This window comes from Trichoplusia ni, chromosome 10 (genome assembly GCF_003590095.1).
Source record: "Trichoplusia ni isolate ovarian cell line Hi5 chromosome 10, tn1, whole genome shotgun sequence".
Taxonomy (NCBI): Eukaryota; Metazoa; Arthropoda; class Insecta; order Lepidoptera; family Noctuidae; genus Trichoplusia; species Trichoplusia ni.
In genome coordinates, this window is record NC_039487.1 from 9,574,138 (window position 1) to 9,601,290 (window position 27,153).

At 35.7% G+C, this 27,153-nt stretch overlaps 1 protein-coding gene across 2 annotated transcripts in view; it reads left to right on the forward strand.

Annotated features, from left to right (window-relative positions):
• The window catches only part of LOC113497966, a 56,992-nt gene that overhangs the window by 18,701 nt on the left and 11,138 nt on the right, over nucleotides 1-27,153 (forward strand). The gene's annotated exons all lie outside the window — the stretch shown is intronic.

Below are 27,153 nucleotides of genomic sequence, written 5' to 3' on the forward strand. Positions count from 1 at the left end.
CCCAAAATTGGGTGAATAAGAACTTAGTGACTTTTTGCTTTGTCATTATTAATATTCTGAAACGTTTAGTAAGGTAAACAAATGTTGGGAATGCTTAAAAAACATATTCATGTCCACTAAGTATTGATGCATATACATTTAGTGTTTAGTAGCATTAATGTTATTGGGTGCCTCACTTCTTAGAGATGTGTGTGTCACATTGTTTTTATTGCTATAGATAAACTTGTGGGGCCCAAAATCTATTGATAACGAAACAAGTATGGTTTTTTTTCGTTGACTTACATGTGGAACTGAGCACTATTTATCTTACTTATGTATTTGCAGCCATGTTACTCTGGCTGTATAATCTTGCAATGTGTTTTAATCCAGTTAATATTATGTTCTAATTGATGTATTAAATGCAAGTCATCATTCTAAACAAGGCACCACACTAGAATTGTTTTCGCCATTACAATGTGTCACCATTCTATTAGAAAAGCTTTAGAAACTAGTTCTAGTATACATTTTCTACAATGTTCTTATAGTTTCGGATTATGTAATGGGGCCCCATCTTAGGTCAGTTGACAGCATCAAGATTGCTATTGTTATGCAACAAGGCTAAGTACTTAACTTGTTCTATTATTTTTTGTGTGTTTGAACATAACCTCTTGGGCAGGTTCACAGAAGGTTCCCAACAATCTTGCCAATTTGCTGATTGGGCAATGTTTAATATCATTGATATTTAGTATCTCTATAGGAGTTGCATTCTTGCTGTATTTCTGATGTTAACTAGTCTCTATTCATAGTAAACCTAAAGTATTTATTGCACTAATATACTTTAATCATAGTTAACAATGAGGGAAAATCATTTAGATAAATGTGAGTGTAGCCCCTCTGTCAGCCAGACATTTATACTGATTCTAACCAATGGGTGGTCATTCAGACAACAGTTTGTTAAATTTCTAGTCTGTAAGGACTGTGGGTGCTGTACATGGACTACATGGAATTGCAGTAAATTTATATGACATTTTCAAACTCAAAGCGGATTAATTTTTCTGAGTTTAGGTGTTATTGAACCTAAGGAATCAGTTTTATCTTAAGACTGTGCAAGACATGTGATATTGATGGTCCAAGGTTCCCATATCCACAATTTGAAAACTATAATATTTTTCTATATATATTTTTGGTTTTCAGTTAAGAACAAATCTGATCTGTCCGTTGAGTTTGGTGGTCTTAAGAATATTAAATCTTTAGACATATATGTATATAGATAGAAATTTTTAATGAGAGTGCATATTTGTACAGCCCCTAACTCATGAGTTATTGATGGTCTGACACATATTGTTGATTTCATTTATATGTATATTGTTTATGTAAACAATGTTATGTTCAAGTATTTTAAGGTACATTAGTGGTGGTATGTTCACAACATGAAAGACAGTTAGATATATTACATATACCTGGTTGACAATTGCCTGCTGGATGCATGGCATGGTGTACCCTCTCGGGGCCACCCTTCCTGTGTCCTGTTCAGCGAGGGTGTCACAGTTGTATCATACCACTCTTGGGTCCACCTTGCTGTGCTAGCACTTTGGTTTGATGCCGGACCACTTATGTTTTCCACAGTCCTTGCTTAGGTTTAGAGGTGGTATTCGGTTATAACTTTTGTTATACATTCTTGATAGGTGCATTGGTCTTGTTTCTATCTTGAGCCTCGAATCCACCTCGAAGAGTGTCACCATTGGTTCTTGTTGTGGACTGTGAGAACCAGTGAACATAGTATGTTCTTCATCAAAACTGTCGTATCTCGTACGAAGTTTTGATCTTCGAGCTGTCTCGCGTACAAGCTCGGTTATACTTAATGCATGTTGTTCTATCAAAGTTGCGGGCTCGCGTCCCGAACTTTGTAGTAATGCATGTTCTTTGTGTAACATCAAAGTTGCGGGCTCGCGTCCCGTACTTTGTAGTAATGCATGTTGTTTGTGTACCATCAAAGTTGCGGGCTCGCGTCCCGAACTTTGTAGTAATGCATGTTGTTTGTGTACTGTCAAAATTGCGGGCTCGCGTCCCGAACTTTGCAGTAGGGTTTATCAGAGCTACGACGTCTCGCGAAGAGCCCGATCTTCGAGCTAGAGTCTCTCGTACCCGCTCGGTTCATGCATGTCTTTAGTACTTCGCATCATCTCACATCATATTTGTGTCCTTGTTCACTGAACCTAAAATCAGAGAAAACCTCACCTGTTGGCCCCCCTCTTTGAGGTTATGGGTCAGTGTTCCATCGTTTATATTCCGTAATTTGGGGGCGCCCACAATTTAACATCGAGCGTGGAGCATCGCGTACTAGCTCGGTTATACGTAATGCATGTTGTTTTGTGTACTATCAAAGTTGCGGGCTCGCGTCCCGAACTTTGCAGTAGGGTTTATCAGAGCTACGACGTCTCGCGAAGAGCCCGATCTTCGAGCTAAAGTCTCTCGGACCCGCTCGGTTCATGCATGTTTTTAGTATTTCGCATCATCTCACATCATATTTGCGTCCTTGTTCGCTGAACCTAAAATCAGAGAAAACCTCACCTGTTGGCCCCCCTCTTTGAGGTTATGGGTCAGTGTTCCATCGTTTATATTCCGTAATTTGGGGTTCCATCCCACGGCGATGAACCTAGGGCAAGGGCTGCGTACACGCATCCTGCATTAACTCCGCAGCGCCTTTATAGTCTCGAAGATCACTTTTAAACATCTTGGCCAGTATTTTCAAGGCTTTTGTATCACTTGGCAATACTTTTTCGACTTGAAATATGCCAAAAACTATTTAAATAACGTAATTAAAGTGTAATTAACAAAATCACCACGATGCCGTTAAGTCGCGAAAAAAGAAAGTGACGTTTAGTTGTGAGTTGCCATAGACTAAAAAACTTTTTTTTTTATTCTCTGAAAAAATTCGCGATGCCACACAGTAGCGAATGGGAATACTACTCTGTTAATCAATTATATTTCAGATCAACATGAAATAAAATCAAACGATTTATCAATGTCACCCGGACCAAGCGCGCTTTGTGACTTGTGAAATATTATGCGGTCACCAACCCGGTAGCTTCGGCAACTGTTTTTCGGGTATTTTGAATAACAAGGTTTACCCTTGGTTTTGTTCGTGAGTGAGTTCATTCTGACGTTAAAGTATCCTTTATCCTAAGCTCGCCCATGAAATGATTTATGGGAATACGTTAGAGGAAATAAAACTTTTGTCCGACTTTTTATGGAAGGATCTAGTAACTGTATAGTCTCAGTCTTGTATTTAAGTACGTGCTGTGTACTACCTACAAATATCTTCTTAGGTTTTTCTTCGTTATTCGCAAGAGCATTTAGTTTCGCGAGTCAAACTCGCAATTTTCCGATTTCATTTTCAAAAATTTTATCCGAAAATATTTGGTCTAAAGCATTCTGGAAATTTACAATTATTCGAAAATTTCTTAGGCATCCTTACGCTTAACGAATGTCATACTCTTAATATTCATCATATCAGCCAAAATTTCAGTAACATGAATGATGTCACGATATCAACAAGGTTAAATTGACGATCATCGTGTATGTCCTATTAGATACCACACGATTCTAGAATTCCATACTTATCGCAATAAAAACTAGTTTAAACTTTTATAGCGACTAGAGCAATTAGCACTGATTACGTAATACATCATTGTTAACTTAAAGAAACAGGTTCTAATACTCAAAGAAATAATTCTTTTAATTGTCAATTGTGATTAAGATTATAAGGCTTAGTAAAAAGTGTAACTATGCATTTATTGAATTAATTACCGATTACTGATCATTAAAATATGAACGCTACTTTAATAAAGATTTTTATTAAATTGTTCCTTGATGAATATATTTTGTAATCGACTCTCTCAGTAAAGACCTTAATCCTTGTGTCGCTTTTTGAAAAATGTTCAAGTCTATGTTTAGCTCAAAGATACCCAGACTCAGGTCATGAATTCTTGGATCATACAAAGGCTTGTCCTACACAAGGATCGAATCCGTGACATGTTGCACCCAGTTGGTTTGGCTTGGTGACATCAACCTCGGTTGGCTGTGTAGCTAATCAACAAAATCAACTTAAAGAAAAGTTTGGACAAAAAAATGTTTCAAAAGGATAATATATTTTGATATTTTAATAGTTCTATATGAATACGTTAATTACGCAAAAGTTCAATCATCGTTCAAAAAATGTTCGCTTAATGTTCCAAAAATAATTTAGTTATAATTTCACACAAACAAACACATTGAAAACAGACATTTTCAAGTATATTTTTTATGGTATAATTTCTAACACTTGTATTTATAAAACTGAATTTCAATTTTAGTAAAACTTTTAATGAAAGACAAACAAAAAGTTACATTTGCATGTTTGCGCACTAAACAGATTTTATAGTGCAACTTGACAAATGAAACGCATCTCAGTCGGAACGTTTATGACATTAATCAGAATAACTTATATCTAGGAAAACCTTGTTTTTGTTAAAGCCATGTTTGTGGAACGAATTTATTTTCTAAGTTATGAGACGAAATATAAAGTTAAATAAATGAACGTCTAGGAATTATTGTCTGATAAGGATCTTTTTTATTAAATATTTTGTCGAAATTAAATCGTAGTTTCGTTTTTGCCTTGGAAAATTCGGTTCAGTGGGATTTCTTTAAAAAATACCAAACATATTTAAATAATTGACCTCTTATATTTTGTTTAGTGATCTCTAACAATTTTTAATCTTTTATTATTTTTCTGCTGTTACAGAACGATAGTCTTTGACTAGGTATATTTTTTATTTATTAACACTTACCTAATTCTATAACGCCAGCTATGAATAGTTTTTCTCATTAGACTTAAATATTTTCTATTGACCTTAACATGAAATATTGGATATGCAAACTGGGAGTAAACGAATTAAAGCCTAGTTTAGCACAACATTCATTGTTTGAATAAGCTTTATGACAAAGAGGCTTTTCAAAAAAGCCGTGATGAAAACGTCATGTACATAGAATAAAACGTACAGGCAATATTAATTTGCTTCCGCATACCTATATTTTACAAACTTTATTCAGATTTTAAATCCGTTCGTAGTGCGACCAAAAGCTTTCCCTGCACGCTGGGTTCAGGTAGAAAACTATTTACCAAAAATAGAACTAAGCCAAGCGTACTAAGTCAAACTTTTGTTTAAAAATACTCGGATTATATTGGATTGACGCAAACTAAAAGAGCGGTGCGGTGTTATCCGTAAATGTACAGTACCAAAGGCACTGATATTTGGAGTTTTTGTTTTTGCGATTCCTAGAAGCTTTTTGTAACATGCCCGGGTAATTTAGGATCGAAATATATTAAACTAGCTCTTACGCATGGTTTTTTATTAACTAGGGTATTAGACTCTGTATAAAAGAATATAATGATATACTTATAATTAAAAAAAAAAAAAAACTGACGTGTTTGTGAATATTAGTGGAAATAAATAATAAATAATTGGAAATAAAACCTTTAACATTAATATAACATTATGCAACGGATACGACTTGTCTTATATAGGTTTACGAATACTCATTAGTGCTAGATAACATGTTCTCTAGGGTTTCATAAAAGTTATGTAATAATTTAGTCAGACTTGGAGAAAGGATGGTGTGTCATGAGACCTTTGTCTAGCTGTGGACTGTGAAATTATGATGATAGAGAGAGGAATCTATTTATTCATTTTTATCCTGAAAAACGTGTTTAAGGTGAAGCTATGATGGCTGTTTTCTTATCAAAATTTCAAGCTAAAATTATCCAAAACTTGTGGCAAGGACAGAATTTCAATTGATTAAAAAAGTTAGTTAATCTCGGTGGCATTTTGAATTAAGTAACTTAAGATTGTTCATAAAGAAATTAAATTTGTTTTGAAATTTAATCACATAAATAATTAAAATTTGACATTTTAATTGTAATTAAAATTCCAAATTTTAATTAAAATGACTGTAACATAATTGCGATTTGTTTTATTAAAGTAAAAATATATGTTAAAATATAGACATTATAATATTTCTTACATTTTAATTTTTACGATTTTTCAATAAGTTACGGTGTAGATAATTAAAATTAAAGCCAAAAAATGCTATGCATCAAAAATCGTACTCACTTCACTTACTAACACAATATTATGAAACACTTTTCACTTTTCATATTTAAATCAGCTACTGCCACGTAAAAGTGGTCAGTTTACCTTCAATATCTAGGTAAGGATCAATGATAAAATATTTGTAGGAATAATATAAACAACAATTAAACTGCCCGTTTTCGAAGCCTGTTAAAAGAGGTTTTAATATTATTAACCCTAGCAAAACAAATGAAACCTTCAATTTTCTCCGAATATATTGCTATCAACGTTTGGAAATAACAAAGGAACTTGCGAAACTTTTTTTGCCGGAATAAAAGGATGTAATTAGCATTCCCGTCAATATTAGTACATTTGATTTGTTGCCTACTACAAAACATCCGGTAGCACATAAATTAATATACGTACTTATATACTATCATGGTCATGGCTACTTACGGCAGTGTTTCAGAGATTTTGGAATAGAAGCATATAATAAATATACAGGGTGGAAGGGACGTTATACCGATCCCGTGGTCCAGGGGTTCTGGACATGATTCCAGACGGGGGGTCTGGGGTCTGGGTCTGCGTTGGAATTTTTCATCGGTATTTTGATGAATCGGTTTAGTATCGGTCAAAGGTATTTTTTTTTTTTTTTTTGTAATAGGCGTTCTTTTTGTTGTTGTGTTTTTTTTTAATAGTGATGGCGATAGATGAATTCTCTTTGGATATTTGCTCGTGATTATTCGTGTTTCATGAAAATTTTGTAAATGTGATTCATTTTAATGATCCAAATATTCGTTGAGTGTTTTGTATCTATCTTGTTACCTTCCATACTAGTGTTTTATTCGCCGAAATATTTAAAAACCTTTTTAAGTTTATTTGAAAACCCTGTTTCTAGAAAACTGTTTTTATGCAGCCTTTTAAAAACAAATCCCTTACGGAAAATGGTTGCCTATTATGCTTCTGTAATCTACTTCTTCTATAATCCTTAATAGTATCCAATCCATTGTAATATTGTAAGGAAATTGACCTCTGTTTGTCTGTTGTTTTGTTTGCCCCGCTTCCAAAGCAAATCCTTTGAACTGATTTAGATGAAACGCACGACGGTAAGTTCGGATCTTAATAAACAACATAGGGCTCTTTTTCTAGATTAACTAGAATCCATGGAGGCATAGTCGCGTGTAAATCCTAATCATAATCTTTCAAGGTGCTCTTATTATTAATTTACAGAATTGATTCAAGGAAAATATATAAAAACATTATTAATAACATTATTCATTACTTTAATAAAAACCGCAGAATAAGTTTAAAACTGAGCGGTTTTTGTTCAGAACATTCTCATAGGGGTAGGTCTCACGCGGTGTATGCAGGCAAAAGGCAGTTTAACACACGCTTTATTTTCTAAAGTATTCTCATAACAAATGCAAGGAAAACTTCTCGCATAAAAGTGTATTTTTTTCATACATTTCTTTCTCCACACATTTTAGTAAGTTGCACAGCGTTGAACGATAATAAAGGAAGTATGTTCTAGCATTAAAAATGAAACGATGTCATAAAACAACTTTTGTTTAAGGTTTATGAATGTTCTTATTGAAGTCGGGAAGTTTTTTTTACCGTATTTTAGTTATAGCTGTCACTGCATCACGCGTTGTGGTCATGACAGTATGGTTTGATAAACTTGCTTTTTTTAATGATTTCTATCAAATGGATATTTATCAAAAGGGAAATAGTATGTTGTGCTATGTAGTTATTATGCTTCAGTTACGTGCTTTATTAACTTGAGGTATGAAAGAATGCCTGATAGATTTTTAAGAACATCTTTAAAATTTGTATGTTTTTCAGTATTTAAAAGACGATACTTTTATTGATAAGAACAACTTCCATTATTCCATTCTTTTAGTCAAAATCAATTACTTATTTTAAAACGCGAAGCGGATTCTTGTTTTTGAATAAAAAAATCTCATATAGTATTCGTAGGTATTTCATTGCAAGAAAAAATCCCTTCAAATTACACAGTAATCTTGAACTGCGGGCAAGTAGGTAAGTAACGTGTCATATTACCGATGAGATAATTATGTTAGGTAATTGTCTGTGACTGCGGGCCATGGAAACGACCAAGCTTGAACAATGGGTGTCACAACCATGCATCAAAAATACTAAAACCGCTTTAGAGATCTGTCAAGCACGCATGAGTAATTTTAAAGCGGATTGCGTATAAAACTGTGAATGAACCTTGAATATTGTTGTAATAAATGACCTGGATTTGAACTTGTTTTGTTAGTAAAAGTAAGTCAATTTTTTGTTTATATGGCTAAAAAAAGTGGTGTATCATAATACGGTCCAACCAGTAGATACTCATTGCTAGGACCGTGGTATTTGGCAAAGCATTCAGAATCGTGCGTTCTGTTTTTCGATACAAAAGAAACGAGCCATCGAAGAAGTTACCCAGTAAGTCTAGACGCGTCCTACAGTCTTTCCCAGTTAGGAGGAATTCGACGAGAATTCGACTGGGAAAAAGAAAAAGTCTTGGTCAAATTAAATGATCATTTTATAATGAAGATACTTCAAAAAAGATCGTGTCAATCGTAACGAAAATGTCTTTAAAAAATGCTTCGTCATTGCCTGTACACGTAAGTGATTGCGATATGATTGTGTAGGAGTAGTTTAGGTACTGAAGGTAATCAATGACATAGGTAGGTACTAGCTTGAGTCGTATATTATAAGTTTTATGAGCATAACGACGACCTTATAATATTTAACGACTTAACATCGGTACATCTAGATTATTGCTTAAATACCTCACAAACTTCTTTGAGTCGACCAGTACTTAGAAATTAATTATTTGTTACATATCTCGTCAGATTTATCAATCAAATAGATATCAAAGCAACAAATCTATAAATAATCTCATAATCCGTGTAGGAAGTACAAAAAGCATTTATATTTAGCGAGTCCCTCGTCAAAATGAGAAACCACAAATTGAAAAGCCAATAATATCGACGCCTTTATCCGTCTATCAATTTATTATTTAACAATAGACGGTCGTGAATTCTGTTTGTTAAAGGTCTCTTTATATATAAGGGCCTTCCACAACTTTAATTGCAAGCCAGTAAAAAACGTACTGGTAAGTGAAGTCACACTAGATTTCAAATCACTGCCCGTTTCATTTTTTGTTTACGAGATAAAATTAATAATACGTATCCAAATATTTTTGGATATCTATTTGAAGGGGATTAAACTGGTTTATTTTTGTCAAAAACTGCCTAATAATGTGCCTAATGTGCTCTGCTCTACGCTGTGTAATACTCTGTCACGTTTCCACAACTACAATGATATTATTAAATGATGCAACGGTTTACTCACGCGTATCGGGATTGCCCGACTAGTTTCGGTCCCAACCGGAGTTCCTAATCATGAGCTGACTCGGCGGGGTCGCGAGTCGAACTGCAATAATTATTGATAAGAAAGAAGAAAAATTCCTTTACTTCGCAAATGATGCGTTGAGTGCTGAGATATGAAACATCGGTCATATATGCCAGACATCTAGGGCTTCTTGGCGATTACTTTGTATGCGATCATAGCATAAATAGCGGTACTCCTATTATGTGTAGTTCAATATTTTCTGCATGATATCAAGCTGTGTAATATTCTGTCACTATCCTAAAAAAAAATGTTTATTTATTTATTTTCAGATAAAGATAGTCTTCATTATTTGTGTTATTTGATGTTAATGAGCCAGTAACTATTACATTTTTGCACAGTACAGTATGTACCTTTTAAAAAACAAAACAATATTCCATTTTTCCACCCGTTTTTGGTTTAATTAGGGCAATTAGGGAGACTATAGAATGGAAAAGGATAAAGATAAATAAAAATCTAAATATATTTTAGTCTTAACTATAAAATATGGATATCATTATCTTATTTAGAAATTTATGACAGATATTTTTGCTTAACTTAGCGAAAGTCCTTATTTCTGAGTTATCACTCCATTATTCATAATTATTTAGAAATTGTATGCTTTATGTGTACAGAAAGAATTAAGAATTATGTTCAGTTTCTATATGCAAACGTGTAAAATGTGAAGAGGAAGGAGAAATTTGTGTTTCATGTGCCATTAAGGCTTTTTTGACCTTTATAACTTATAATCAGGCCAATCTTCTAGAACTTTTTTATCTACTAGTTTATTCACGCGTATTTATCGGGATTGCTCGACTAGTTTCAGACTTCTTTGTTTTTGTTATTTGGTTAAGATATTAACAATTAAATATTATGTTTGGGATATACCAGAGCTAATTCTTTTAATGCAACATTCATACGAATGTTAGGCACTTTGTTTGCACCTATTCAATTTCTTTGCATTTTGATTCATAGTTTTTGTCGAAATATAAAACCTTATTCATCGCACGGCATATCGCCTGCGGTCATCCAAAATCTTGACGAAATGTTCGGTTCGTGAAAGAGTGAAACAATGAAACGTACGGTAGTTAGTGGCGTTTTCGCAATTTAATGTCTAAAGTATGATAAAAGTAAATTCATGTACTGAGTATTACGTATTTCAGAAAGAAATTTCTTCTATTAGACCTGCAATGGAACAAATTGAGGAAACATGAACACACAAAACTAGGTATGTATATTTATATATTTTTTTTAACCATATTTAAATCAATGAAATATAGTATAGGTATCCCCTTTTTGTGTAGGTATATAATCCTTAAAAGCATGGTTACTTTAAAACACACAGTGTTATGTGCTACAGCATAAGGTTTAATATTGTGTAGCAAAATGCGTAAATGTAGAGTAGAATTACTTAAGACGATAACGCATCGTGCTGCCAAGCATTCTAAGCCGACAGCCTTAGCTGGCATACATTAAAGGCTAAAATAACAATATGGGGGTAAAACTATGAGAGAAATAACGTTTCACAGAGAATTTATTTATGTATTTAGCTAAATAATAAAATTAAAACTAATAAACAGATAAATCTATATCTATCTATACTTATCTATACTTATAATAAATCTGGAGAGAGGTCAATTCTGTACATAAAATATATTTAAAAAATAACTATCAAGGGGTGGTTAGGGATCGCTACTGATGCCAAAAATGCAATCAGTAAAATTTTTGTCTGTCTGTCTGTCTGTCTGTCTGTCTGTCTGTCTGTCTGTCTGTCTGTATATTCGTTATAGAAACAAAAACTACTCGACGGATTTTAACGAAATTTGGCACAATTATTCTTCATACTCTTGGGCAGGTTATAGTATACTTTTCATTACGCTACGACCAATAGGAGCAGAGCAGTGAAGGGAAATATTGGGAAAACGGGGTAAGTTACTCCATTTTTTAAGCTTCCGTCACGTGTGCAGGCTTATAGGTTAAAGCTACATAGAAATCATGTATGACGGAAATATTCTCCCTAAAATTATATAAAAAATATTCCTCGACAGCATATGTCTAACTTTTATGGTTGACTCACAATAACACGTGAAACTCCCGATAGCTTAGCAATTCGGAGATTTCTGATTGTATTTGTCTACTCTAACGTTTACAACACTATCACTCATCCCCAATTAAAAAAGTTAACATTATTACCTATTCAATAAAAAAAGAATCATGTAAATCGGTGTAGAAACACCAAAGTTATACATGAAATAATAAGAAATCGCGCGTGAATACAGAGTCATGCTATAAGGATTATTTTTGTGTATCGGTTGCCGCGCTCGACGCGCGTCGCGTCGTGGCGGGAGGTATAAAAAGGCGGGGGGTCCGCGCTCGAGCGTCATACAATATTTGGCTGTTGATGCGAATAGACGTTCAGACTGTTCGACCTTATTGACAATCAATAATTGTTATTTGCAAACCGTGCTTATCAGCACGACTTTTAGTCTTTGAATAGTTTATTTTTAGAATTGTTTTGTTGTTAGTTTATATAATAGGTATTAGATTAATAGTATTAGTAGTAGGTACACCTATTAGTTATTTTGGTAGTGTTTAATTGTATTAATAGTTTATTTTCGTAATTGGTAATGTTTAATTATATTAATAGTTTATTTTCGTAATTTTTATATTATTTATTTTGGTAGTGTTTAATTGTATTAATAGTTTATTTTCGTAATTTGGTAGTGTTTAATTAAATTAATAGTTTATTTTCGTAATTGGTAGTGTTTAATTAAATTAATAGTTTATTTTCGTAATTGGTAGTGTTTAATTATATTAATAGTTTATTTTCGTTATTATTATATTAGTTATTTTGGTAGTGTTTAATTGTATTAATAGTTTATTTTCGTAATTGGTAGTGTTTTATTATATTAATAGTTTATTTTCGTAATTATTACATAATAACTATATATAATTGTAAGTGTAAGGTAGCTTCAGTTACCGTCGATTAAAAATACACAATGCCACCTAAAAAACGACCATCTTTATCTCGAAATTCGAGAGATGCTAAAAGGATGAGAAATGCGCGTTCTCAAGAATCGGCAGAGGAAAGAGCACATCGGTTAAACTCTATGAGAGTTAGTGCCTCAACCTCTCGAGCCAATGAAAGCTCTCCAGAGAGAGAGATGCGATTAGCAGCTGACAGAGCGAGACGAGCTACATCACGGGCGTCTCAAAGCTCTTCTCAACGAGAGCTGAGGCTTACCATTGACCGAGAACAACATGTGTTATCCCGAGATGCTGAAACTGCGTCACAACGAGAATTGCGTCTCACTGCTGACCGCGAACGGCATACATTGTCTCGCGAGTCAGAAACCTACACTGAGAGGGAATTGCGTCTCACAGCTGACCGCGAACGTCATATATTGTCTCGCGAGTCAGAAACCTTCACTGACAGAGAATTGCGTCTCACAGCTGACCGCGAACGTCATATATTGTCTCGCGAGTCAGAAACCTACACTGAGAGGGAATTGCGTCTCACAGCTGACCGCGAACGTCATATATTGTCTCGCGAGTCAGAAACCTACACTGAGAGGGAATTGCGTCTCACAGCTGACCGCGAACGTCATATATTGTCTCGCGAGTCAGAAACCTACACTGAGAGGGAATTGCGTCTCACAGCTGACCGCGAACGTCATATTTTATCTCGAGAATCTGAAACTTTAACTCAATATGAAGACCGTTTGACAAATGATAGGGTGCACCATAATGTTATTCGATCTCTCGAAGACGCACATGAGCATGAACAACGACTAGAGTCGGTACGCGAATATTATAATTCTTTGAGACAAGAACGATCAGTAAGTTTGTCTAATGAAAGATTAAGAATCGAAAATATTCGGTCTCTTGAAACGGACGAACAGCGAGAGGCCCGTCTTACTGCAGACAGATTTCGACATAGCCTTAATAACTTAGATGTACACATAGAAGATCAATCTAGAAATTCGGTGGCTTGGTCCGACAAATATAAAAGTGGGTTTGCTTATAACCTCACAATTGATTATGGATCATCTTCTGTAATAGGCGATATGAACGTGGTATGTCGTTTTTGTAATGCTTCAAAGTGGAGTAAGGAGTCAGCTGGTTTCTGTTGTTCTACAGGTAAAATAAATTTGCCTTCATTCGAAGACCCACCGGAACCTTTGAAATCACTACTTTTAGGGGAACATAATTATACAATCTAAACAGTTTTTAGATAATATTCGCACTTATAATAGTGCATTTCAAATGACATCCTTTGGCGCTCAACAAATCTCAGAAGGTCATTTCATGCCTACTTTTAAGATACAAGGTCAGGTTTACCATTTGATAGGATCCCTTTTGCCTGAAAACCAACCTAAGTTTCTTCAAATATATTTTGTATCCGACTACAACGAACAGTCGAATATAAGAAATCAATATTTCCCGAATTTAAATACTGAACTCATATCACAACTTCAGAACATGTTGCATCAGGTTAATTCGTATGTATGCAGTTTTAAATCGGCATTAGAAGCTCTTCCTCGAGATGATGATAACAATTATAAAATTGTTATAAATGCCGATAGGCGTCCAACTCAGGAACACCCTGGGCGTTATAATGCTCCATCCACGAATGAAGTTGCTGTGGTATTGGTCGACCAGGAATGTGATAGGCGTGATATCGTTATCCGTTCCAGAGATAATCGTTTGCAACGTATTTATGAAACCCACAGGGCTTACGACAGTTTGCAATATCCTTTGATATACTGTCGAGGGGAAGATGGTTATAATTTTGCTTTATAATAATAATAATAATAATTCTTTATTGACATATAAAGTTTCACAAAGTAAATGAAGCCTCTGACTCCCAAACTAGGTAGATCCTGTATGTCAGGAGTCAGCGCCTTCTCCCAGAGAAATGACTTAAAATCTATGTCAACATAGAAGTTTTCTTAAAAACAGACGTACATCAACTTAAACAGCAAAACTAAAAAGAATTACAATAGTTTAAAAATTAGATGTGTTTGTGTAAGTGTGTGTGTTTTGTGTATGTGATGAGTTGTGTGTGCTGTGTACTGTTTGCATATGTGAGTTCTATAATTTCGTCAATTCAATGTATAATTTTCTCAGTCTCTTCATAATCTAATGCAACTAGCCAGCTCTTTAGCTTCATTTGACACCCTTTCAGTGAGAGCGGATAAAAGTTTAGGATTTTATTTAGCTTATTATAAATATAAATGGACAGGAATCGATACTGTCTCCTAGCCAACGCGGTATTGCAACGGATAGCATTAATTACATTAGTAAGAGTACGCTTTGGTCGAGGCTTGTCCGGTTTGTATGGCGTGGACACATGTAGCTTCACAATGGCCTGATAGATGAAAAGCTGTCGGACTGTTAAAACCTGACAGGTCTCATATAGGTCCTTAGTGGGGAATGTAAATGGTTTGAATGTCATAGTCTTGAGCAGGGACCGTTGTGACCTTTCTAGTCGCAGTATATGTGTTTTACACGCACCTCCCCATACCCTAATACAGTATCCAATAACTGATTGTACCAGAGCAAAATAAACGTTACGGAGGACCTCAAGATCAGCCACATACCTAAGATTTTTAAAAACCCACGTTAGTTTCCTAACCCGACTCGTGATCATATCTATGTGAGGTAGCCAAGATATCTTTTCGTCCAAAATAACACCCAGATATTTCGTCGCCGAGGTTTTGTTCAGGGCTTGACAGGAGCATTTTGCAGCTGCTGCCACCTCACACGTATGAAGCCGAATAACTACATCAGGCTGCTTTATGCGTGCATTTGAGAACTGAATGAAAGAAGTTTTAGAAGCATTGAGAGTTAAAAGGTTCCGTCTGAGCCATAAATTTGCTTTATACAGTCCGCTCTCTGCGTTTCTCTGGGCTTCGTCCCATGTCCCTCCACAAAACACCATTGCCGTGTCATCAGCATACGTGAAAATTTTGCCTTTATTTAGTGACAATTGACACAGGTCATTTATGTAAATGAGGAAGAGGCTGGGACCCAATATACTCCCCTGTGGAACCCCGTAGGTGACTAAATTCTCCGTGCTACCACCCTTCCTATTTTAACCTTCTGACCGCGACCACAGAGAAAGTCCTTATATATTTGAAGCACTAATCCTCTTATGCCATACCGCTCCATCTTGTCCACAAGTGTAGAAATCGCGACAGTGTCAAATGCTTGCAAGATCAATAAAAACACCTATACATTTTAGTTTATGTCAAGGTTATCGGTGACATAGTCGACTAGGGAAGCTACAGCCTCGTCTGTACTTTTTCCTGTCCTAAAACCACATTGTGAGTCCGATAAGATGTTATTCTGGTCTAGATATTTAGTAAGACGTGTATTCAATGCTTTTTCGAGTAATTTTGATAGCGCAGGCAGCACAGATATCGGTCTGTAATTTGTAACACTGCCTCGGCCTCCCCCCTTGTGGACAGGAGTGATGAGAGCTTTTTGTAAAAACACCTTGTTCGAAACATAACCTAAAGATAGTGGTTAGATGGGGGACAATTATGTCTTTTGCCATTTTTAGAAATCTGGTTGGTATGCCGTCCCAACCAGGGGCGGAATCATTTTTTAGGTTCATGATTAGGGATTCAATTTCATGTTCGTCGGGTGGAAGCAGAACCATAGAATTTGTAACACGGGGAATGTGAGAATCAGCTACTGCAGATTGAGTGTCACTGGATTGAGAGTTCAAGTTTCTTATTTTATCCGCTAGCAACTTACCAGCGTTTGCAAAAAAATTGTTAATCTCTTGAACAGCCTTCTCAGGGTTACAATTATTGTTTAGCAAATCGGTGGCTGGGATGTTTGTTTTTGCGGTACCAGTGATAGATTTGATAGCTGTCCATGTCTCTTTACTACTTCTCGCATTTTGTAAGAGGCATTTTTCGTAATTTCTTTTGAGTTTCTTTAGCAAAGTATTACAAAAATTTCTGTATCGTTTGTACGTAATTTCCAAAGTTTCATTATTAGGGTTCTTTCTTACATTCATATGAAGTTTATCACGGTTCCGGATACATCGCAACAATCCGGCTGTGATCCAGGGTTTTAATACTCTCCTCCGACTAGCGATGACGTGTGTAGTTGTATTTCTTCTTATTATGCCAGACAACGTATCAGTAAAGAGACATGCAGTTTTCTCAGCATCCGACAGAGAAGATACAAATGATAAGTCCGCACATTCCAATTGCTTCAGAGCTGAGTTAAAATCTGTCTTAGTAACTACGTTATTTCTTCCTGCGCGATTTCGTATGGAGGACAGGCAGATTAGAACTGAGTCATGATCGGTAACCGTGGAGTCCAAGACCAGAACCGTCGCCGGACCAGTGGTTTTAATCATAGCATGATCGAGACAGGTTTTTAGCCTAGTGGGAAAAGTGTGTCCAGGTAGAAAACCCAGACCAGCCGTTAAATCCAGATAAGCAGGACTGTTTCTATCAGAATTATTTGGCTTTATGTCAATGTTAACGTCACCGATGATTATTGCATGTTTGCACTTACAGGTCCGTAACAGTTTATCGATAGAGTTTAGGAAACCGACAATGCAATGAATAGACGGAGATCTATATGTAGCTAATATAGTGATTTCCGAATTAATGGTTAACAAAAGAAAGTTTGCTCCAATTGGGTCCGGTTCTTCTACCGTACAATTGACATTATTTGTGATATAAACGACAATCCCATCATTTTTGTTCAAGCGTTTTTGGGAGTGATAGCAGGAGTAGTTGTTCAAAGCTGGAGGTGGTTTATTTTCGTTCAGCCAACACTCAGTTAGAATAATAACATCCGGTAGGAATGCAAGCCTAGCCAAGTAAGCAACAAAATTATCCATGTTCTTGTAAATACTTCGGATGTTTTGTGTTATGATAGTAAGCGTTTTAGTGTTAACTTTAATAAAATTATTACAAGTTTCTGGGTCGCATTTATAGGATTTTGCTACAGAAACATTATCAATGTCCTGGATAATTTGATCTAAAGGAGCCATTTATAAGATTTCCTGATAATTAAGACACTAGTTTTCGTTCCAAGTATAAAAAATAAGTATATTTCAGGGGTGAGGAATTCAGTTGCAGAATCAAGTTCATAACTATTGAGACATTGAAACTCATATGTAATATCAAGTGATAGTGTATGTATGTATCTAAGTGTGAGTATTTTATATATTTTGAAGTGATTGGAAAATGTGTGTGCGTGAAGGTATAGTGCGTAATATACAATTAACATTAAAACTTTTTTAAATAAGATAATAAAAACAACATGCGAACAATTATGACAGAAACGGAGAAAGTTTGAGTATTTCAGTTTACAGTTCCAATTTATTACCAGTAGTCACATTAAGCTAGAATGTTTAAGCTTTTGGATATCCTCTTCGGAATTAATTTTTATTTGTGGGTCACCAGTATTCTTTCGTACATAGACTATGCCGCGTGATGTCCAACAGAAGTTGAAACCGCAAGATTTATGATGCGTTCTGGCTAAGTAATATAATTTCTGCCCTTTATATGTTAGTCTTTCAGATACGAACACCGGCTGGTTAGATTTGAGCTTTAAATGGGTAGTATTGAGTTTATCGCCTTTTCCCTTATTCTTATTGAAAGTTTTCACCTCTTTGACTAACTTCTCTTTGGTAAGAGCGGAGTTAAAATTCACAATAATAGGGAATGACTCTCCCTTGGATTTAAGTCTGTAGACGTCCTTTATATCGGCCTGATTGATGTTTAATTTCAATGTTTCGGCCAGGTTCATAACATAGTTACACAGGTTGTCTTTCGTTTCATCCTTAGTTTTCGGGACGTTACGAATTTCTACTTCCGAAGCTTTAGAACTTCGTTCTAGGTGCTCTAATCTTTCCTCCAATTGACAAATTCTCTTTTTGTCCTCTCTCTTCTCGGCTTCCAGACATGAAATGCGACTAAGGAATTCGTCGTACTTATCTGACATTAGTTCAACCGTATGTTTTAATTCATCATTTTGGAGAATAATGTTATTGATCTTTATCATCAAGTCTTCATACTGAGTACAAGTAAAATGGGCGGGCGCAGCTCCGGTATTGAGGTTTCCGGGTTTATCCGGCTCAACATCACACTTCCTCTTTTTGTTGCGTTCCGTAATATTTGAGTCAACTGATAGGTCAGGCGCCGATGCGCAGTGCGGAAGCGATGATTCATATGGAGTAAAGCGCATCGGCATAGACGTAGCTGTTGTCTCTTTAGCGGCGGGTGGTATAGGTGATAGGAGCGGAGAGGCGGGAGGGGTGCGATGCATATTGTTGAGTCTCTCAATGACTAAGTACCAGGGCAGCAGAGCTCGTATGAGGTAATTAACGGCAGCGCAAAGCTTATTTAATGACTATTATTGTTGTTGGCGTTAGTGACAAATTACTTATGTGTGAAAGATAGTGTTTAAGAAATCCGTCCGTTGTTCCTCAGGGCCGACCTCTTTTATTTTCTGCGTGCCTTTCCCTTTCTGGGTAAGCTTCTTATAACTCAGGTTTGATTCCTTCCGTTTACGGTGGCGTCGCGTCCGTACAAACTATCAGTACTAGGCGCTCAGAGAACGGCAAGAGCAGTAGCGCAGCGCGCACAGACAGAGACAGCAATTATAGTGAGCGTGTACCTGGAGAGGGCTGGGGGCGTGGCTCGGCGCTCGGAGAAGAAGACGGCAATACACCTTACTCTTGCTCACGCGCAGATGGAAGTGCGCGTATAACGTGTATAATGGCTGCGCGAGCACTACGCACAAGTTATGCACTCCTATTATTTTCTTAGTTTTAATTTTGGGTAATTATTATTAAAAATTTAAAAATAATGAACTGTATGAGTCTTGGAACACGTCTGCTCGTATTCGAGGTCCGGGGGGAAGAGGTGAGTTTATACCAAACTGATCCGCGTACAGGCGCACCTAATTATAATAAAAAGATTTCATGCCTTCAATTTTACTGTTACCACTTGCAAGTAAGACGGAATAGGTTTGTATACTTTCAACGTTTTCGTGGCTTATTCAATCAGTTTATTGTAGACATGTACGCAAAAATTGAAACCGAAAGATTAGTTTATATACGATCTAATCAAAGGCAGCTGCGCGTTGAAGAATACGTGCACCTTCGCGACGCCATGCAGCAAGATAACGATACGGTGAATATGGGTCGTTTAGTTATTTTGCCCTCTTCTTTTACTGGTGGTCCACGATACATGCACGAACGTACTCAAGATGCTTTTTGTTACGTAAGAAAATATGGACGTCCCGACTTATTTATTACTGTAACTACCAATCCTAAGTGGGATGAAATTACTCGGGAGCTTCTTGAGGGTCAAGCACCGCATGACCGCCATGATATCATAGCAAGAGTTTTTCATTTAAAATTAAAATCAATGATAGATCTACTTACCAAAGATAAAATTTTTGGAGAAGTATTGTGTTATATGTATAGTATTGAATGGCAAAAACGCGGCTTACCTCACGCACATATCCTGCTTTGGTTAAAAGATAAGGTTCGACCTAATGATGTAGACAGTTTAATCAGTGCTGAAATTCCAAGTCCGATTGCAGATCCCGTGTTATACGACATTGTTAAAACTCATATGATACATGGTCCATGTGGTTCGTTTAACGGGAATTCTCCTTGCATGCAAGACGGTCGTTGCACTAAAAGATATCCAAAAGCCTTAGTGGATGGCACTGTAACAGGACATGATGGATACCCATTATATCGTCGCCGTTCAAGAGATAATGATGGTTTTACTGTTGAAAAGCGAGTGTCTGGACAACAAGTTACTTTAGATAATAGGTGGGTCGTTCCGTATTCTCCTGTGTTGTCCAGAGCATTTCAAGCTCACATAAATGTTGAAATGTGTAATAGTGTAGAGTCAATAAAATATATTTGTAAGTATATTAATAAGGGCAGTGACCAAGCTACATTTGCTTTGAGAAATGAACATGATGAAGTTACAAGATTTCAGTCAGGCAGATATATAAGTTCTTCAGAAGCTGTGTGGCGGATCTTAAGTTTCAACATTCACGAAAGATATCCATCTGTGACTCATCTGGATGTTCATCTTGAAGGCGGCCAACGTATATACATATTTCAACGCCGAAAATGTCACAGAATGGTTAGAGAACCCTAGACAAACAAGTTTATTAGCATTCTTTCGACTTTGCCAAACTGATGATTTTGCAAAATCTCTTTTGTATGAGGAAGTTCCATCGTATTATACCTACGATAAGCAACGGGGTGTCTTTAATCGAAGACGCCGTGGCAGGCCTGTAGATGGCGAGTCAGGTATTTTTAAAGAACATGTTCTTGGTAGAGTGTACACCGTTCATCCTAACAACGCTGAGTGTTTCTATTTGCGATTATTATTACATACCGTGCGAGGACCAACCTCATTTATAGATTTGAGAAAAGTAGACGATGTTGTTTATCCCACTTATCAAGCAGCTTGCCAAGCGCGTCATTTGCTTGAAAATGATCAGCATTGGGATGACGCTTTAGCAGAATCCTGTGTTAGTGATAATCCACGACGGTTACGCCATTTATTAGTAACATTACTCACATTTTGTAATTTATCAGATGCTGTAACATTATGGGAAAAATATAAAGAAAAATTTTCAGAAGACTTTCTTAGAAATATACCTAACAATGATGAAGGCACAACTAATGATAATTTCCGTGATCTTGCCATAAATCAGTGCTTATTAGCTCTTCAGGATGACTTAACAGCAGTAGGCGGTAAATCACTCTGTGAATATGGTTTGCCAACACCAACCTCAGTCGGAGAGGTAACTAATAGGGAATATTCCGCAGAGATTGGTTACAATTTAACGGAACTGCTGACAACATTAGAAAACGGTATCCCAATGATGACTGCAGAACAACGTTCAGTTTATGACCGCGTGTGCAATAGTGTTCAAAATAATTTGGGAACAATATGGTTTTTAGATGCACCTGGAGGAACTGGAAAAACCTTTTTGACTAAATTAATATTGGCTTATGTTCGAAATCAGCGTAAAATTGCTCTTGCCGTAGCTTCATCAGGGATAGCTGCAACATTGCTACCAGGAGGTAAAACTGCTCACAGTATGTTTAAAATACCAATTGATTTAGATCGCACGGAAAATCCAACCTGTAGTATTTCAAGAAATAGCGACAAAGCTAAGGTATTACGCGAGTGTAGTTTAATCATATGGGATGAATGTACGATGGCCCATCGAAAAGGAGTAGAAGCGGTAGACAGAACTTTAAGGGATATAAGACAAAATGATCGACCAATGGGCGGTATCACGGTTTTATTTTGTGGTGATTTCCGACAAACCTTACCGGTAATACCACGGGGAACCCGAGCTGATGAGGTTAGGGCTTGCCTGAAAAGCTCTTATTTATGGCGAGATATACAATCGGTGCATTTGACTATAAATATGCGAGTGAGAACTGGAGATAACCCGGATGATAGTCAATTTTCTGACACATTATTAAAGATTGGTGAAGGTACCTATCCACAACTACACCAAGGAAAACTTATACTGACGCCTGAATTATGTTGTATGGTGCAATCTCAACCACATCTTATATCGTCGGTTTACGGTGACGTAACAAATATATTAAATAGGGACAATTCTTGGCTATGCGAAAGATCTATTTTAACTCCTCGCAATGACCAGGCATCTGAGATCAATAACAAAATACTGTCGAATATACAGCGGGAAAGCAAAGTTTATAGATCAATAAATAGAATGGTCGATGAACAAGAAGCCACTAATTACCCGATAGAATTTTTAAATTCTTTAAATATGCCCGGACTTCCCTCTCATGAAATTTGTTTAAAAATTGGGATACCGATTATTATGCTCCGAAATTTAAAACCACCACAACTTTGCAATGGAACTCGACTAAAAGTAACCCAGTTGCAACAAAATATAATCGAGGCTCAAATTTTAACAGGTTGCGGTGCAGGAGAAACCGTCTTTATTCCCAGAATACCCTTAATACCAAATAATTTTCCATTCCAATTTAAAAGGACGCAATTCCCAGTATCGGTGTGTTATGCAATGACAATTAACAAGGCTCAAGGGCAGACTTTTCGTGTTGCTGGAGTAGATCTCAGTGTCAGTTGTTTCTCACATGGTCAGTTGTATGTTGCTCTTTCCCGTGTTAGCAGTTCTAAAAGTCTTTATGTTCACGTGCCGGACGGGTCAACTTTCAATATAGTTTACCCGGAAGCTTTGCACTAAAGTATTTTCGTTTTATAGGTACCTTTACCTTACCTTTATAAGGCAGTGGTACTTATATTGCCACCAGAATTTGAACCTTAACACATTATTATAAAGTTTAAAAGCTATAAATATTTTTAAGTTCTGTGTCTTATAAAGGGTTAAGCCTTATGTGAACGTGATCTAAACAATATTACCAATATAAATAATAATAATAAATATTACCAATACATTAACTTAATACACAAGGAGTTACACGCTGACGGAGTCGCGGACACAGCTATCTATACTTTTCTGCCGTCAGGTGAGAAAATCGAACATGTCTGAATCCCTACTCCTGGGATTCAGACATGTCTGAATCCCTACTCCTGGGATTCAGACATGTTCGATTTTCTCACCTATCGAACGACCGATTGGAGTTTTATTTAATAACTAGCTTGTGCCCGCGACTTCGTCCGCGTGGAATAGTGACTTCCGGCAGAAAAGTATAGATAGCTGTGTCCGCGACTCCGTCAGCGTGTAACTCCTTGTGTATTAAGTTAATGTATTGCCTACCCAAATTGAAACTTCCAAAAGGAACAATGGTTGTGATTTACTCTTAGATTATGAAGGAAACAAAAAACAACAGTTTACATGCTGTGTATTCTTTTACGTAAATAATCTAATGTCATTCGTAACACACTTGTTCTAAGACCTAATTTTCTTTTTCAATCCGATGTTTGTAGACTTTTGCAAAATCCTTCACTCAAATGAAACAAATAAATTTAAACGTGAGTGTGATAAAAGAAAAACATTGACTCACTCAGACTAGTTATCACGCTCGTCTAATTGAGGCTTTCATAAAAGAGGATCCGTGCTAAGATAAAATGTTTTAGTAATAAGCCATGACAAAGGTTAATGATGTTAAGACTGAAGAACTCATTTTGTTTGAAACGCTTCGTTAGGTTGTTTGATACAAGTTTTTCTAAAGCTGAAGTCAAAGCACAGAGAGGTTAAAATTATGAAGAATTGTGAAGATATTAATGGAGAAATAAATAATGAGTTGATAATAAGATATTTTAGATGATAAAATAAATAATGAAAAATCAACTGCATAAGTTGGTTGATCATAGATTCAGGTACGATTGACAAGGTCGGTTTTTGGATAGGTGACCGTCTTTTTTAATTTAGCAGTTATAACCGTTAGTTAGATTCTTGAACGTCTGAAAACCATTTTTTCTAAGTGGTATCTTGTTGCCCAGGTTGGGTTGAGGAGTCCAGGTAGGCAATTTCTCCATGTAAAACACTGTTCACTGTAACCTTTTAAACACTTGACTGCATCAGGTTAGATTGGAAGCCAATGCTAACATATGTAGTTGGGAAAAGGCTAGCCTGATGATAATTTACGTATCTGAATTATTCCTACAAATGCAACTAACTTTCTTTTCTGTGCGTTAGTGCGTGTAGTTGTTAAGTAAGATTTTCCGACTCTGTTCTCAACATGGCGGACTTCTCCAAGACTGGATACTTGAAATTGAATTTAAGCGTTTGACAACTCCGCGTTATGCATAAATAAACCGAAAAATACATAAGTGTAAGTTTTCAATGAACTAACCAGTTATACGATGTTGTTCAGTCGATATTTGAAAATATTATCAAAGATAATCTGATGATAAAAAAGTTATATTGAACAAGGATAATCGAAATGTTAACCAAAATATTACGGTCATAATTGGCTATTAGCGGTCGTAACATACGAATGGTAGTAAGTACATTCGTACCATAATTGCATGTATGTACATAATTAAGATGTGTTTTCACACCCATACATACATATAGCTGATATCTGAGATAAAGAGCTGTTGCTGAAATGTATAAATACAGCCAGTATTTTAAAGACAGTTTTCGTCACGAAATGTCACTGCATAATATGTACATACATGCATACACTATGACAGTCAGTCAAAATGTACGATGGGTGTCATTTTTTTTATTAATGTGTATGTTTGTTGCTTTTTCATGCCCAAACGGCTGTACTTTGAAGAACTTTGGTATGGAAGTAGCTGACTCGTTAGATTAACACACGTTAAAGGATCGTTATGTTTTTGCAGCTATTTACATCCGACATCTATGCATGCAAAACCGCGAGCAACAAAAATATTTATACTTTAATATCTAGCAACAAAACCGCAGAAATTTTCTAGTAAACAAAACACATTCAATTTTCCCTATGACCCCTAACGCGACCTAAAGTTGCGTAAGATTCTTATGGTGTTAAACAAAAGCCATTGTCTATATACATACAACTACCTGTTTCTATAATGTAGTCATTTGTAATCTCTGGTGTATTAGCTGATGTACAATCATCTTTTAATGCAGGACACAACTCAATATGATTGTCGCACCTGTCATTATGAGTCATCTTGGTATGGGTATTTCCTAGATATAATTTAATTTATTCGAATCTGTTATAAAAAGCTGTTCGTTTAGTGCTTCCTAATGGAATAATGATAGAAGATTCGCGCATGTCATTTGTAGGTATGTGATTATTTTGATACCGACGCTGGGTCACTACTTCTATATTAATTTTAAGTAAATAGTTAATTGTCTGTTTATGTGTGATCCATTCAATGCTTCCTGGAATCTCGAAAACAACTTAACTGATTTTGATGAGTATTTTTTGAGCTGGTTTGATTTTTTAATGTAGAGTCTACCTTTAGAATCACGCTTAGGTAGTTACTCTACATCCCACTTTGCAGCAAAATACTGTGTGATACTTAAGTGCTCAGATGTATAAATATTTTTTGTTTCGATAACATCAAAATGTAAGAATTGTCAACATTTTTTTTGTTTTAGTCAGTTTTGGCAATGTTGCACATTACTAGAAATACTACATAACACATTTCTGCATTTAGCAAAAGTGACTAAAAGATAAACGTTTTCGTCTTAGTAATAACTGGTCAACAAGTAGTTTTAATTAAATCGTAAATGTTTATGGAGGCGAATTTTCAACGTTTTATTAAAGCCATTGTTATTGTTGAGAAATATCAGGGTTTTGAATATTAATGTCCTATTGTTTATTTCAAGTTGCCAACAAAATTATTATTCCATCAGCTGTGTACTATGATCTTTTAAAATAGAATTGTGCTGTTGCGGAAGCAAGACGGCACCAATCAAGTTAGTGCCGTCTCTCTTCTTCCAACATAGTTTTTTGTCTCAGAGCTCTCTGTGTTTATGCACTGTTATTATAAGTGTTTCATTAACAATCTAATCTTGGATTCTGATTGTACGGATAGGTCACCACGTTAAACTCACTGTGCGCGACGTGTCGCGGGTGCGATCCCTGCTTTGACAAGTATTGGGTCGATCGATGAAAACCGCTTAACTTTTGTTTCTTGTTCTTATGATTTTTGTCCTTCTGATTAGTTTTTAAAAAACACATTTTAACAAACGATAAAATAAATCCGTAGTTATATAAAACAATTTTATTTCTTCTACGAAGATAATACCGTTATATTTTGACAAACAAAATAAAAACTGGATAAATTAAATCTACTCTTTCCGCTAAATATATTTTATCTCCTACTTACCGTTGGTTAATCTTAAGCCAGTTAATCTAAATATACAAAATGGACTCGTCTTTTTGTAATAAAACCAATAAATTACAAAGTGGATCGTTTAAAATTATATTTATAGGCCAACCTCCATAAAATTTCCAATTAGATGCTCTCTTGAGTCGAATTTTGCTTAAATATCTGACGCAAATGTTTCTACTAAAGCTAATCATAATTAGCAAGATGAAAAATATTGTTATGTTCAATAAATACTTTGTTGTCCTTTCTCGATTTTATTTTGGGTAATAGCTATCCTGGGATTAAATTTCGACTTTATTACCACACTTATTGTTGTGTTATTGGCGAGATTATCATAATGACAATTACTATATACATTAATTTAGGACTGTCCTGCATTATGGCTTAACATACATTGTATTTACAATACATCCAAAATACTTCTTAGCCGCTACTAGAACGCATCGAAAAAGGGTAATTCGATCTATTATGATAAATACATATTATGGTTTTAAAATAACTATTCTATTTTCAGTTTTGTATGTTTAACATTAATGAATAGCATTAAACTCTCGAAACTTATTTATTTTTGTTTTTATGTGTATAATATTTATGGGCTAAAAGAAAACGTTAAAAAGCAGACGTGCCAATGAGGCGTATAAGGACTACATAAACTATTATTTGTGCGCATACATCATTTTGATCTTGTTGTCAATTGTATTCCTTACACATTCTTCTCGTAAGAAAACGCTTAACACAGACGCGTCTACCACAAGGCGCCTGAGGCAACCCTCTTCCACCGTTCTAAGGTTAAGTGGTACCTTTTTACCAAATACAAGCACTATCACCAATGTAGAAGTCAAGAA